Raw genomic sequence first — 16,132 nt, 5'->3', positions numbered from 1 at the left:
GTGAGAGCGCATCCCCGATCATTACCTTTGTCCGACAAAAGGGGCTGATCCTGTCACTATGATTACCCACTTAGATGAATTCTCAGACTGTCCCAACATACCCAGGTTTTGACCCCCACTAAGGATCTCACTGATTGGTACATCAAAGATAGCTTAATCCGACACCTAGTGCAGTATCATAATCGAGTCTAGGGGTCGGGTGTAACTTTCCAGTTTTGCCCATCAATCTCCAAGGTCCAGGGCAATACTGGAAATCTGGTCCAGTTCAAAGATTCAATTAATCCTATACTGTATGTGCCTAGGGTCTCACCCCGGTAGCTGAGACAAGCCACCCCAACCGACTTGGTGGCACCACAGTGTCAGCCTTGTCAGGATATGTCTCCCCAGACCGACCCACTGGCTGTGAACATTCTAAACTAACACGAGTCTCATTAAGTGTCCAGTTTAAGGGTATTACATAGAAACATACCAAGGGAACATGAATCAAATATGCACTTTTATTCATTTACAATAAACTCATAAAGTACATGATTTTGATTGAAACTAAGGGCATACAAAACTGTTTAACAGCTCCCACTTGCACTTAGGTCCAATCAGGTACTAGCCGGAGTCCCATGCTTTCCACGTGTTTCTCAAACAATTTCTATGATAGTGGCTTTGTCAATGGGCCTGCTACATTTTCCGCTGATGCTAGCTTCTGAATCAGGACGTCCCCTCTACCAACAATCTCTCTCAGTACATGGTACTTCCTCTCGATGTGCTTCGACTTCGAGTGGGCTCGTGGCTACTTAGCCTGAGCAATAGCTCCATTATTGTCACACAACAATGGGATGGGTGATGTGCTGGACAGAACTACTACCATCTCATGAATGAACTTCTTCATCCACACGGCTTCTTTGGCAGCCTCACTTGCGGCAATGTACTCGGCTTCGGTTGTGGAGTTTGCAGTGGACCCCTGTTTGCTGCTTTTCTAGCAAACAACACACGATTCTATCATGAAAACATATCCAGATGTAGACTTTCTATCATCTGAATCTGATTGGAAATCGACATCTATATACCCTTGGAGTTGTAGTGAATTACCATCGAATACTAGACAAAACTCTTTTATCCTTTGAAGGTACTTAAGTATGTTTTTCACAGTAGTCCAGTGCTCCGGCCCTGGGTTGCTCTGAAATCTGCTTACTACAATCACTGCCTGAGCAATGTCAGGACGAGTGCACAGCATGGCATACATGATGCTCCCTACGGCAGAGGCATAGGGAACGACTTTCATGCCATCAATCTCCTCAGAAGTCTTGGGAGACATCTTCTTGGAGAGAGTGACTCCGTGCCTGAAAGGAACATTTCCTTTTTTGGAGTTTTCCATGCTGTATCTTTTGACTATTTTGTCAATGTAGGTAGATTGGGATAATCCTATTATCCACTACGATCTATCTCTATAGAGTCGAAGGCCCTGTAAATAGGAGGATTCTCCAAGATCTTTCATGGATAATTGTTGTGAAAGCCATACTTTCACCGTAGTCAACATTCCCAATGAGTAGAATGTCATCTACATACTGAACCAAGAAGGTAACCTTATCTCCACTGTACTTCCTGTAAACATAGGGTTCATCCGAATTTTGTTCGAAGTCAAACGATTTGACAGCAGAGTCAAAACGGATGTTCCAACTTCTAGAAGCTTGCTTAAGTCCATAAATGGATCTATTGAGTTTACATACCTTGTTTTCCTGACCGCAGCTATGAAGCCTTGCGGCTGCTGCATATAGATATCTTCAGTAAGATCTCCATTCAGGAATGCAGTTTTGACATCCATTTGCCAAATCTCATAATCATGGTATGTTGCTACAGCTAGCAAGATCCTAATGGATTTAAGCATGGCCATAGGCGAAAAGGTTTCCTCATAATCGATGCCCTCTTTCTAAGTGTACCCTTTCGCCACCAGACGAGCTTTGAAAGTCTCAACCCTACCATTGGGGCCCTTCTTCCTCTTGTAAATCCATTTGCAACTGATTGCTTTTACCCCAGAGGGTGGATCTACAGAGTCCAGACTCCATTGGTCTCCATTGAGTCCATCTCATCTCTCAAGGCCTCCACCCACTTCTGGGAATCTATGTCCAACATAGCTTTCGCGTAAGTCACGGGATCCTCCTCACTAGTCAAGGTTTCCACCAGGTAACTATCCTGGTCATAACCATAACAGACTGGTGGCCTAGATACCCGAGTGGATCTTCTAGGTTGGTCACTACTTGGAACTTGTGGGACACCTCCCACTGCTCCTGAGCTCTCCTCATCATGAACAATTTCCTGACGATGGGTGTCCAGGATGTAATCGGTCTCCAAGAATTGGGCATTTCGACTGCAAAACTCTTTCTGCTCACTTGGGTCATAGAATAGGTAACCTACAGAGCCTTTTGGGTAGCCTACAAATAGGCAACGACTGGTCTTGGATTACAACTTGTCTACACTCGTTCTTTTAACGTGTGCTAGACAACCCCAAATCTTCAAGTGTCTGACACTTGGTTTCTTTCCTGTCCAAAGTTCATATGGAGTGTTCAGAACCGATTTGGTTGGAACCCGATTCAACACGTAAATCACAGTCTCTAATGCATAATCCCAAAAGAATGTGGGTAACTCTGAGTGTATGAGAAGTGACTGGACCATAACTAATAAGGTCTTATTACTCCTCTCTGAAACACCATTAAGTTGTGGTGTAGCAGGAGGAGCTAATTGTGATACTATCCCATTTACCTTTAAGTAGTCCCTGAATTCGTCAGAGAGATACTCGCCACCTCGATCAGATCAAAGGGCTTTAATCTCTCCCCAACTGTTTCTCGACCTCTTGTCTAAACTCTTTAAACTTTTCAAAGGATTCAGACTTGTGTCTCATTAGGTACACGTAACCATAACATGAGAAATCATCTATGAAGGTGATGAAATACACATGTTGATTTTGTGTCCTAACACTCAGGGGACCACATACATCCGTATGTATTAGGTCAAGTGTGCCTGTACAGTTAAATGGTTGTTTCGTCATCTTGCCTTGTAGGCAAGGCTCACAAGTGGGAAGATCTTCTACAGTTAGAAAATCCAAAGGATCATTCTTTACCAACCTTGTGATTCGGTCAACACCGATGTGGCCAAGTCGGTAATGCCACAGACACGTTGGATTAACTGTATCACAGGATCTCTTCTTTGGGATTTCAGCTGATGTAGTTTTGGTTATGCTAGTTTCTAGAGAAGGATGTAGAACATAGAGACCGTTCTCCAGTTCCCCGTATGTGATGAATCTGTTATTTCTTTTAATAGTAATTATATTACTAAAGAAGATAGAATAACCATCTGCACACTGTTTTGAAATAGAAATAAAATTTCTTCTTAAATTTTGTACATAAAGACAATCTTTCAGTACAATTTTTCCTTCTCTAAAAATTAACTCCACGGTTCCTATTGCCATGGCTACAATAGTTACAGTAGTCCCCAAGTAGAGTGTAACTTCTCCTTCACTCAGCCATCTGCTTACCTTGAACCCCTGCAGTGAGTTACACGCATGAGTTGAAGCCCCGGAGTCAATACACCAGGACACAGAAGCTACCAATAAATTGGTTTCTATAACACAAGATTCGAAATTACCTTTCTTGGATTCCAAGTAGGCAGGACAGTTCCTTTTCCAGTGGCCGGTCTTCTTGCAAAAGTGACAGGCATCCGATGCTTTGTCTTTCTTCTACTTCTTGGGTTTGGCAGCCTTCTTCTGGGGCTTTCTTTTTGCCTTCCTTTTCTTGCCCGATTTGCCAGTTTCAACAAGCATGGCAATGGGCTCATCCTTTTTAATCAATTCTTCAGCTCTTTGCAACATATTGCTGAGCTCTTGCAAACTGACGTTCAGCTTGTTCATGTAGTAGTTCATGATGAATGGATTAAAGGATGGAGGCAAAGAGTTGAGAATAGCATAAATTTGTGTTACCAGATCCAACCCTGATCCAAGAGCCTCCAGTTCATTGATATAGCCCATCATCTAGAGACAATGGTTGTGAACTTGTTGGTTCTTGGACATCTGCGCGGTCATGAACTATTTCAAGACCTTCTGCCAAGTAGAACGATTCTGCTCTTCGTACATTGTCTTAAGACTATCCAATATGTCTTTGGCAAGTTCGATCTGATCAAACTGCCTCTGAATTGGATTGTCCAAAGAGGCATTGATATAGCAGCGGGCAAGGGAGTTTTTCTCCTCCCATTCTTGGTATTCTCGTCTACGGGCCTTAGAAGCCCTATCTCCCGGACGATCCGGGGCAGGATTCTTGGCTACCTTATCCAACTTTTCAGAGGTTAAGACCAACATAAGGTTCCTATACCAGTCGGCATAGTTTGGGCCCTTAAGCTTGTTGTCATCAAGAAGCTTTGCAAAAGATCTGTTTGCCATTTTCTGATAAAAGAGCAAACATCAATCCACAACCTAATTTGATTCATGTTCATTTCATAGATATGGATTTTAATATACGATCCATTTCCATTTATTCATCTCTGAGATTTCCCTCCTTTCTCAGTGACGGAGACTACGAGTTGTCTCTGGAAATGTAGAAAATCACATAGGGTGCATGGAGCCAACTTTTTCAGTTGCATAACCCCACCATCTTTCTGTGAAGGATCATATCCATCCACTCATCATATGAGTTTTCCCTTTGGCCTCTGTCAGACAAGGTTCATAGCCGTTTTCAGGTAAACCTTTCTGTCCAGTGAGTGTTTACCCATCATATTCGTGAACGCAAGGTACCGTGAGAGAGTTCCCATTTTCTGGTGAAGCCCCTCCCACATCAGTCTATGACGCCCCTATCATCTTATGAAACACTTAGACAAACCCAACAGCAAATGGATAGCCCATTTTTTGGTGTGTTTCCTCATTACTGATGGACCCATCCTTATGCTAATGATGGAAGGCCTTTGACAGTTCATCATATGAATCTCCCTATCACTTGCACTCATATTATCTGGAGGGAACAGTTAATAAGGCCCTAGTTTGATTTAGGTCAAACCAAAGTGGCTCCCATTGACTTTTATATAGTCAGATTTCGATGGGCCTTAAATCGGCTAGGGTTTCGCACGTAACCTCTTGATGAGGTGTGGGGCCCACCACTAAGGGAGGTCATCCAATGACTAGAAGGGACACCATGGCAATGATGTGCATTCAGCCATGGTGTACGTAAGTGTTAGACAGTTTTTGTATGCCCTTAGCTTCAATCTGATTTGATGTACTTTTGTTATTTAGTGGAAATAAATAAAGTGAATGTTTGATTCATGTTGTTTGGTTTAATTCTGTGTAAAACCCTAAAACTGGACATTTATAGAGACTCATGTTAGTTTTAAATGTTCACAGCCGTTGGATAAGTCTGGGGAGATTTATCCTGCCAAGGCTGATACTGGTGTGCCACCAAGTGTTGGGATTGCCTGTCTCAGCCATCAGGGTAAGACCCGAGGCACATGCAGTATGGGATTACTTGAATCCTTGAACTAGACCAGATTTCCAGTATTGCCCTGGACCTTGGAGACAGATGGGCAAAACTGGAAAGTTACACCTGACCCCTAGACTCGATTATGACATTTCACTAGGTGTTGGATCAGGCTGCCTTTGATATGCCATTCAGTGAGATCCTTAGCGGGGATCAAAACCTGGGTATGTTGGGGCAGTTTGAGAATTCATCTGAGTGGGTGATCATAGTGACAGAATCAGCTACTTTGTCGGACAAAGGGTAATGATCGGGAATGCACTCTCTCTGATGGAAACCAAACTGCCGGCAGTTGATTTCAATCGTTGGATTTTTGTTTTGCAAAATTAATATATTTATATATATATGTACGGTTTCGAATTGTTTGCAAATGGTTTTAATTCCCGGGATCCATGTGAGAGGAGAGTGCGGCACTGTTCCTTGCAGCCGAGGGACAGGTCCTCTCTTGTCAGGCAGTGCTTGATCATTAAGGGCTGAGAGGTTAAGTGTAAGACCATTGAGGATAATACCTGATGGGCTAATCTTTCACCTGCCCATAGTCCCTGGGTTTTTATAAGATGGCTTGGCCCAGGGACCACTTAATGTAAGTGTTGGGCCCATAGGGTCCATATGATGGACTCAAGGGGTTCATTGAGTTTTTCGGTGAATTCGGCTGGGCCTTGTTTTAGAGGCTGGGCCGAACCCATGTGGCTGGTGTGTAGATCAATGATTGGGTCCCATGCCATACAAAGAAGCCCAACTGGGCAGCAGATTGGAAAGTAATTAGACACTGAACACTTAATGGGCCAAAAGCCCATTTCGAGGTGGGCTGATATGATCACCCATCCATGGGGTGAATTTGAGATTAAAGTTAGTAAAAGGATTGGGCCTTTAGCCTTATCCACTCTTAGAGACCAAATTCAAATTAGATTTGAATCTGGTAACCTCCTGATAAGATCAGGAGTAAGCTAACTCTATCTACAGAAAGGATTAAGATTATCCCCTATCCAAATACTGATTTGGATTGGGATAACTCCTAAAAAGGAGGTTTCTTAATCAAGAAGAAAGGAGGAGATTTCAAACCAAGAAAAATCGCAAGAAAGGTTCCTGCGAATTGAGATTAGATCTCATTCATACTCTCCAGAAAACCAAAAAAAAGGCAGTTCAGCCTTTTCCGTTTTGGAGATCTCCTCCTGCCGCCGCCATCTGCCATTGCAAGATTAGATCTTTGCAGAAAAGAAAGTCAAGAAATCTGTTCTTGACATCAGTCTTGCAAGAAAGACTGAAAAAGATTCAGTGTTTAATACTTCTAGAGGATTCTTGTGAAGGATTCAGTGTATAAGACGCACCCTGCTGGTTCTGTTCCATTCACAGCTGTGTCATCTTCAGCAGGAACGGATCTTGGAGCATTCTTTGGGTGTGAACACCAACTTTGGGAGATACTGCTTCTCCAGATCAGGTATGTTCCTCCTATTTATCTTTTGGTACAGATCTGATTTGATTATGGTTCAAGTAGGATCCTTGAATATTGTATTCTAAATTTAGGGAATATGATTCCCAGTTGAGAGAAGGTAGGAAATTTTTGAAATTCGCCCACCCATTCCGCAACCTTTATTGCGTCCATTAGATGGATCCTACCATTCTTTCAGTGGTATCAGAGCCACAGGTTCGAACCTTGAACCAAAAGAAAATCAGATCTGACCCTGCGCAGATTGTTTTCTTTATTTCAAGAAACTGTTTCTTGTTAAGGGCGATTGATCTGAAATTAATTTTATTAAATCCAAAATTTATTTAGAATTGTTCTTTATTTATTTTGATTTAATGGATTGTTCGAACCTGGAGATTGCAGTGCAGATTTGGCGCAGATAGTCTGCGCACCCTTTTTCTTTCTATTTATTTATATTCGGTTTGTAAATAATTTTTTTTTATTTTAGACTGAATGTACAGGATTTGATCAAGAATGTAATTAATAGAAATAGGATTTCTGTTATTTTTCTTGATTAAAGAAGAAGGAAGAAGAAGGCGGCGCTGGAGGTTTGCAGTTGGAGAAATCATTTTCTGCGATTTGCAGTTTGTGAAACTGCAACCCTTGTGATTAACCTCTGTTTTGCAGGTGGTGCGAACAGTCCATAGTTTGATTTGTGATTGTTTGAAATCAAAATTATTAATTTCAGATCTTTCATGAATTAATTCTTGAATTGAAAATCAGTTTTGGATCCTCTCGGACTAGATTGGACCAAAACTGTTTGGACCGAATCTGGGGTTCGATAGGGACTGTTTTTCAGTCTGTATTTCTCACACTTGCTGTTCCAAATCTGATGTTCAATTACAAGGATTAATTCAGCCCACCTGTAAAGCCCAGTTTTAAAGGGTTAAAACTGCAAAAGGCCCATTACTGTGAGACAAGCTGTATGGGCCAAACTGCTATCTGCGATTCAGCCCATACACCTAGTAGTCATTAATTGTTAATGACTTAGTTTTTAAATGGGCTATTCAATGGGCTTTACAGCAGTTAATTGATTGGATCAATTCCTCCTTTACATGTGATGTTTGGATGTTTGATGTGCTGCGACCATGGGCCAGAAGTACTTGGCCCATGAAGACTCGTTAGTGGCTCTTGCGCACACCATGGCTGAATGCACATCATTGCCATAGTGTCCTTCAAGGTCATTGGATGACCCCTCTTTGCTTGGTGGGCCCCATAACCCTGAAAAGGGATGCGTACGGAACCCCTAGCCGATTAAGGCCCACCAGAAATCTGACTTTATGAAAGTCAGTGGGAGCCACTCTGGTTTGACCTAAATTAAAACTAGGGCGTTTTTGTTCCCTCCAGCAAATATGAATGCTTGTGATAGGGAGACCCATGTGATGGACTCTCTAAAGGCCTTCCGTCATTAGCACAATGATGGGACCTTCAGTAATGAGGAAACGCACCATAAAATTGGGCTATCCATTTGCTGTTGGATCTATTAGAGTGTTTCATAAGATGATAGGGGCGTCATAGACCGATGTGGGAGGGGCTTCACCAGAAAATGGGAACTCTCTCACGGTACCTTGGCGTAACCTGAATATGATGGGTAAGCACTCACTGGACAGAAAGGTTTACCTGAAAACGGCTCTGAACCTTGTCTGACAGAGGCCAAAGGGAAACTCATTTGATGAGTGGATATGATCTGTCACAGAAAGGTGGTGGGGTTATGCAGCTGAAACAGTTGGCTTCACGCACCCCATGTGATTTCCCACATTTCCAGAGACATTTCGTCGTCTCCGTCACTGAGAAAGGAGGGAAATCTCAGAGATGAACAAATGGGAATGGAACATAGATTAAAAGCCATATCTATGTAGGTAACATGAATCAAACTAAGGTTGTGGACTAATGATTTTGCTATTTTATCAGAAAATGGCAAACGGTCAATTTGCAAAGCTTCTAGACGATAACAAGCTTAAGGGCCCAAACTATGCCAATTGGTACAGAAATCTTATGCTGGTCCTAACTTCCGAAAAGTTAGACAAGGTGGTGAAAAATCCTGCACCGGAACGTCCGGGTGATAGGGCTTCTGAGGCCCGTAGGAGGGACTACCAAGAGTGGGAGGATAAGAACTCCCTAGCCCGTTGCTTTGTCATTGCCTCATTAGACAACTCAATACAGAGGCAGTTCGATCAGATCGAACTAGCCAAGGACATATTGGACAGTCTAAGAACAATGTATGAAGAGCAGAACCGTTCTACTCGACAGAAGGTCCTGAAATTGTTCATGACCGCGCAGATGACCAAAGGGCAGAAAGTTCATGACCATTGTCTTCGGATGATGGGTTACATTAACGAACTTGAAGCTCTTGGATCCGGGCTAGATCTCGGCACGCAAGTGGATGCCATCCTCAATTCTTTGCCCTCTTCCTTCAATGCGTTCACAATGAACTACAATATGAATAAGCTGAATGTCAGCGTCCAGGAACTCAGCAATATGTTGCAGAGAGCCGAGGATCTACTCAAGAAGGATGAGCCTGTAGTTATGCTTGCTGAAGCTAACAAATCGGGCAAGAAAAGGAGAAAGGCAAAGAAGCCTCAGAAGAAGGCTACCAATCCTAAGAAGCAGAAGAAGAACAAGGCATCTGATATCTGTCACTTCTGCAAGCAGACCGGCCACTGGAAGAGGAATTGTTTTGCCTACCTGGAATCTAAGAAAGGTAACATCGAAACTTGTGTCATAGAAACTAACATGTTAGTTACTTCTGTGTCCTGGTGTGTTGACTCCAGGGCTTCAACTCATGCGTGTAACTCACTGCAGGGGTTCAAAGTTAGCAGAAGGTTGAGTGAAGGTGAAGTGACATTATTCTTGGGAACCACTGCAAGTGTTGCAGCAGCGGCAATAGGAACCGTAGAATTAGTTTTTAAAGAAGGAATACTTGTACTTAAAGATTGTCTTTATGTACAGAACTTGAGAAGAAATTTAATTTCTGTTTCAAAACTGTGTGCTGATGGATATACTGTTTATTTTAGTAATGTGATTACTGTTAAACGGAATAATAAATTCATCGCATGTGGGGAACAAGAGAACGGTCTCTATGTTCTACATCCTTCTCTGAAACTAACTTAACCGAAACTACGTCGGTCGAAAATCCCAAGAAAAGGAATCGTGATACATTAAGTCCCACGTGCCTCTGGCATTACCGACTTGGCCATATCGGTATTGACCGAATCACAAGGTTGGTAAAGGATGGTCCTTTGGATTTTTTAACTGTAGAAAATCTTCCCACTTGTGAACCTTGCCTTCAAGGTAAGATGTCTAAGCGGCCATTTGACGGTAAGCCTGAAAGATCTGAAGGCACACTTGACCTAATACATACTGATGTATGTGGTCCCCTGAGTGTTAGGACACGGAATCAACACGTGTACTTCATCACCTTTACAGATGATTTTTCACGATATGGTTACGTGTACCTAATGAGACATAAGTCTGAATCATTTGAAAAGTTCAAAGAGTTCAGACAGGAAGTCGAGAAACAGTTAGGGAGAGAAATTAAGGCCCTTCGATCAAATCGAGGTGGCGAGTATCTCTCTGACGAATTCAGGGACTACTTAAAGGCCAATGGGATAGTGTCACAATTAGCTCCTCTTGCTACACCTCAACTCAACGGTGTTTCAAAGAGGAGGAATAGGACCTTGTTAGACATGGTCCGGTCACTTCTCGTGCGCTCACAATTACCCACATCCTTTTGGGGATACGCATTAGAGACTGCTATCTACGTGCTGAACCGGGTTCCAACCAAATCAGTTTCGAAAACTCCATATGAACTTTGGACTGGAAGGAAGCCAAGTGTAAGACACTTGAAGATTTGGGGTTGTCCTGCACACGTTAAAAGAACAAGTGCGGACAAGTTGGAATCTAAAACCAGTCGTTGCCAGTTTATAGGCTACCCAAAGGATTCGGTGGGTTATCTATTCTATGACCCGAGTGAGCAGAAAGTGTTCTGCAGTCGAAACGCCCAGTTCTTAGAATCCGATTACATCCTGGACACCCATCGTCAGGAAATAGTTCTTGATGAGGAGAGCTCAGGAGCAGTGGGAGATGTCCCACAAATTCCAGGTAATTACCAACCTAGAAGAACCACCCGGGTATCCAGACCACTAGTCCGATATGGTTATGACCAGGATAGTTACCTGGTGGAAACCTTGACTAGTGGAGAGGATCCCATGATTTACGCGGAAGCTATGTTAGACATAGACTCCCAGAAGTGGGTGGAGGCCATGAGAGCTGAAATGGACTCAATGGAGACCAATGGAGTCTGGACTCTAGTGGATCCACCCCCCGGGGTAAAAGCAATTGGTTGCAAATGGATCTACAAGAGGAAGAAGGGCCTCGATGGCAGGATTGAGACCTTTAAAGCTCGCTTGGTGGCGAAAGGGTATACTCAGAAAGAAGGCATCGACTATGAGGAAACCTTTTCGCCCGTGGCCATGCTTAAATCCATTAGGATCCTGCTAGCTGTAGCAGCGTACCATGACTATGAGATTTGGCAAATGGATGTCAAAACCGCGTTCCTGAATGGAGATCTTAGTGAAGATATCTACATGCAGTAGCCGCAAGGCTTCATTGCTGCTGGTCAGGAACACATGGTATGTAAACTTAATAGATCCATATATGGACTTAAGCAGGATTCTAGGAGTTGGAACATCCGTTTTGATTCTGCAGTCAAAACGTTTGACTTTGAGCAGAATCCGGATGAGCCCTGTGTTTACAGGAAGTCCAGTGGGGATAAGATCACCTTTTCGGTGTTGTACGTGGACGATATCTTACTCATTGGGAATGATGTAGGAATGTTGACTTCGGTCAAGGTATGGCTATCACAGCAGTTCTCCATGAAAGATCTTGGAGAAGCTTCATACATACTGGGTCTTCGACTCTATAGAGATAGATCGAAGCGGATAATTGGATTATCCCAGGCTGCTTATATTGACAAAATTGTCAAGAGGTACAGCATGGAGAACTCCAAGAAAGGAAACGTTCCTTTCAGGCACGGAGTCACTCTCTCCAAGAAGATGTCTCCCAAGACTTCTGAGGAGATTGAAAGCATGAGAGACGTTCCCTATGCCTCAGTCGTAGGGAGCATCATGTATGCCATGCTATGCACTCGCCCTGACATTGCTTAGGCGGTGAGTGTGGTAAGCAGATTCCAGGCAAACCCAGGGCAGGAGCATTGAACTGCTATGAAGAACATACTCAAATACATTCGAAGGACAAAAGAGTTTTGTCTGGTATTCGATGGTAGTTCACTGCAAGTTCTAGGGTATTCCGATGCCGATTTCCAATCGGATCCAGATGATAGAAAGTCTACATCTGGGTATATTTTCACGATAGGATCGTGTGCTGTTTCCTGAGTGTCAGCAAACAGGGGTCCTAAGGTGCAAATTAATAGTCCACAACCCAAGCCGAGCGCATTGCCGTAAGTGATGCTGCCTTATGAATGAAGGTGTTCATTCATGAATTTGGAATTCAGCACATCACCCATTCCATTGTTGTATGACAACACTGGACCTACGGGAGGATGATAGCAAGAGGTAGCATCAGCGGAGAATGTGGTAGACCCATTGACTAAGCCACTGACACAGAAGGTGTTTGAGAAACACGTGGAAAGTATGGGACTCCGGCTTGTACCAGATTGGACCTAAGTGCAAGTGGGAGCTGTTAGACAGTTTTTGTATGCCCTTAGCATCAATATGATTTGATGTACTTTTGTTATTTAGTGGAAATAAATAAAGTGCATGTTTGATTCATGTTGTTTGGTTTAATTCTGTGTAAAAACCTAAAACTGGACATTTATAGAGATTCATGTTAGTTTTTAAATGTTCACAGCCGTTGGATAAGTCTGGGGAGATTTATCCTGCCAAGGCTGATACTAGTGTGCCACCAAGTGTTGGGATGGCCTATCTCAGCCATCAGGGTAAGACCCGAGGCACATGCAGTATGGGATTACTTGAATCCTTGAACCGGACCAGATTTCCAGTATTGCCCTGGACCTTGGAGATAGATGGGCAAAACTGGAAAGTTACACCTGAACCCTAGACTCGATTATGACATTTCAGTAGGTGTTGGATCAGGCTGCCTTTGATATGCCATTCAGTGAGATCCTTAGCGGAGATCAAAACCTGGGTATGTTGGGGCAGTTTGAGAATTCATCTGAGTGGGTGATCATAGTGACAAAATCAGCCACTTTGTCGGGCAAAGGGTAATGATCGGGAATGCACTCTCTCTGATGGAAACCAAACTACCGGCAGTTGATTTCAATCGTTGGAACTTTGTTTTGCAAAATTAATATATTTATATATATATATGTACGGTTTCGAATTGTTTGCAAATGGTTTTAATTCCCGGGATCCATGTGAGAGGAGAGTGCGGCACTGTTCCTTGCAGTCGAGGGAGAGGTCCTCTCTTGTCGGGCAGTGCTTGATCATTAAGGGCTGAGAGGTTAAGTGTAAGACCATTGAGGATAATACCTGATAGGCTAATCTTGCACCTGCCCACAGTCCCTGGGTTTTTATAAGATGGCTTGGCCCAGGGACCACTTAATGTAAGTGTTGGGCCCATAGGGTCCATATGATGGACTCAAGGGGTTCATTGAGTTTTTCAGTGAATTCGGCTGGGCCTTGTTTTAGAGGCTGGGCCGAACCCATGTGGCTGGTGTGTAGATCAATGATTGGGTCCCACGCCATACAAAGAAGCCCAACTAGGCAACAGATTGGAAAGTAATTAGACACTGAACACTTAATGGGCCAAAAGCCCATTTCGAGGTGGGCTGATATGATCACCCATCCATGGGGCGAATTTGAGATTAAAGTTAGTAAAAGGATTGGGCCTTTAGCCTTATCCACTCTTAGAGACCAAATTCAAATTAGATTTGAATCTGGTAACCTCCTGATAATATCAGGAGTAAGCTAACTCTATCTACAGAAAGGATTAAGATTATCCCCTATCCAAATACTGATTTGGATTGGGATAACTCCTAAAAAGGAGGTTTCTTAATCAAGAAGAAAGGAGGAGATTTCGAACCAAGAAAAATCGCAAGAAAGCTTCCTGCGAATTGAGATTAGATCTCATTCATACTCTCCAGAAAACCAAAAAAAAGGCAGTTCAGCCTTTTCCGTTTTGGAGATCTCCTCCTGCCGCCGCCATCTGCCATTGCAAGATTAGATCTTTGCAGAAAAGAAAGTCAAGAAATCTGTTCTTGACATCAGTCTTGCAAGAAAGACTGAAAAAGATTCAGTGTTTAATACTTCTAGAGGATTCTTGTGAAGGATTCAGTGTATAAGACGCACCCTGCTGGTTCTGTTCCATTCACAGCTGTGTCATCTTCAGCAGGAACGGATCTTGGAGCATTCTTTGGGCGTGAACACCAACTTTGGGAGATACTGCTTCTCCAGATCAGGTATGTTCCTCCCATTTATCTTTTGGTACAGATCTGATTTGATTATGGTTCAAGTAGGATCATTGAATATTGTATTCTAAATTTAGGGAACATGATTCCCAGTTGAGAGAAGGTAGGAAATTTTTGAAATTCGCCCACCCATTCCACAACCTTTATGGCGTCCATTAGATGGATCCTACCATTCTTTCAGTAAGAGCCCCTGTCGAATAAGCATGGGCCAAGTACTTATGGACCATGTATGCTGCACATCACACATCCAAACAACTCATGTAGGGATAAATTGATCCAATCAATTAATTATCTGTAAGGCCTATTGGAAGCCCGTTGAAAATCCATAATATTAACCATTAATATTATCTAGGTATATGGGTTGAATTAGGGTTATCCAGTTCGGCCCATATCTTTTAGCAGTTTTAAATATTTAAAATTGAGCCTTTATAGGTTGGGCCAAATTAACCATTTAATTAAATATCAATCCTTAGGCCCATTAGTGGGAAAATTATGCCTGACTTTCAGCCTTGATTAAACCCTAGATTTGGTCCAAACAGTTTGAACCAATCTTGGTTCGAATGGGTCTAGGGTTTGATCTTTAATTAAATCTTTAATTCAAAAAAATAATCTGAAATTAAATAACTGATAAAAGAAAATCAAGAATCAGTTAATCAGGGCTGTTCACACACTCCATCCTGCAAAATAGAGGTTAGATCACAGATTGCAGTTTCACAAACTACAAATCGCAAATAGCGAATGTCCCATCTACAAAATCTCCTTCTCTACGAAATCTCCCTTTCTGTGCCGCCATCTCCTTCAAATCGAATGCCTATACATTGAGTCTAAAAATAAATAAAAAAAATTATTTACAGACCAAATGTAATAAATAAATTCAAGAAATTGCAAATCTTGCAGTTCTCCCTATGCAAACCAAGAATTCAATCTCCTCTTATATGAACAACCCATAAATCAAGAAAATCATATAAACTATTCTAAATAATAATCTGATTTATATAAAATTAATTTCAGATTATTTGCCCATCAATTTTGGGAACAAATTTCCCAAAACCCATATCTACGCAAATTGGGTAGAACGCCTTCTCCCTATTTCCGCAGGTTCAGATCTAAAATAGAATGGTTCAAGATTTGTTAGACAGTCTTGTATGCCCTTAACTTCAATCGGATTTGATATACGTTTGTTATTTAGTGGAAATAAATTAAAGTGCATGTTTGATTCATGTTGTTTGGTATAATTTTGTGTAAGACCCTAAAACTGGACACTTAAAGAAACTTGTGTTAGTTTTAAATGTTCACAGCCATTGGATAAGTCTGGGGAGATTTATCCTGCCAAGGCTGATACTGGTGTGCCACCAAGTGTTGGGATGGCTTGTTTCGGCCATCAGGGTAAGACCCAAGGCACATGCAGTATGGGATTGCTTGAACCCTTGAACCGGACCAGATTTTCAGTATTTTCCTAGACCTTGGAGACAGATGGGCAAAACTGGAAAGTTACACCTGACCCCTAGACTCGATTATGACACATCACTAGGTGTCGGATCGGGCTGTCTTTGATGTGTCAATCAGTGAGATCCTTAGTGGGGGTCAAAACCTGGACATGTTGGGGCAGTATGAGAATTCATCTGAGTGAGTGGTCATAGTGATAGGATCAGCCCCTTTGTCGGACAATGGTAATGATCGGTAATGCACTCTCTCTGATGGAAACCAAACTGCAGGCAG

This window comes from Nelumbo lutea, chromosome 6 (genome assembly GCF_056320005.1).
Source record: "Nelumbo lutea isolate HS-2025 chromosome 6, American lotus-T2T, whole genome shotgun sequence".
Classification (NCBI taxonomy): Eukaryota; Viridiplantae; Streptophyta; class Magnoliopsida; order Proteales; family Nelumbonaceae; genus Nelumbo; species Nelumbo lutea.
The sequence above is the reverse complement of the archived record's forward strand: the minus strand, read 5'-3'. Positions refer to the sequence as shown.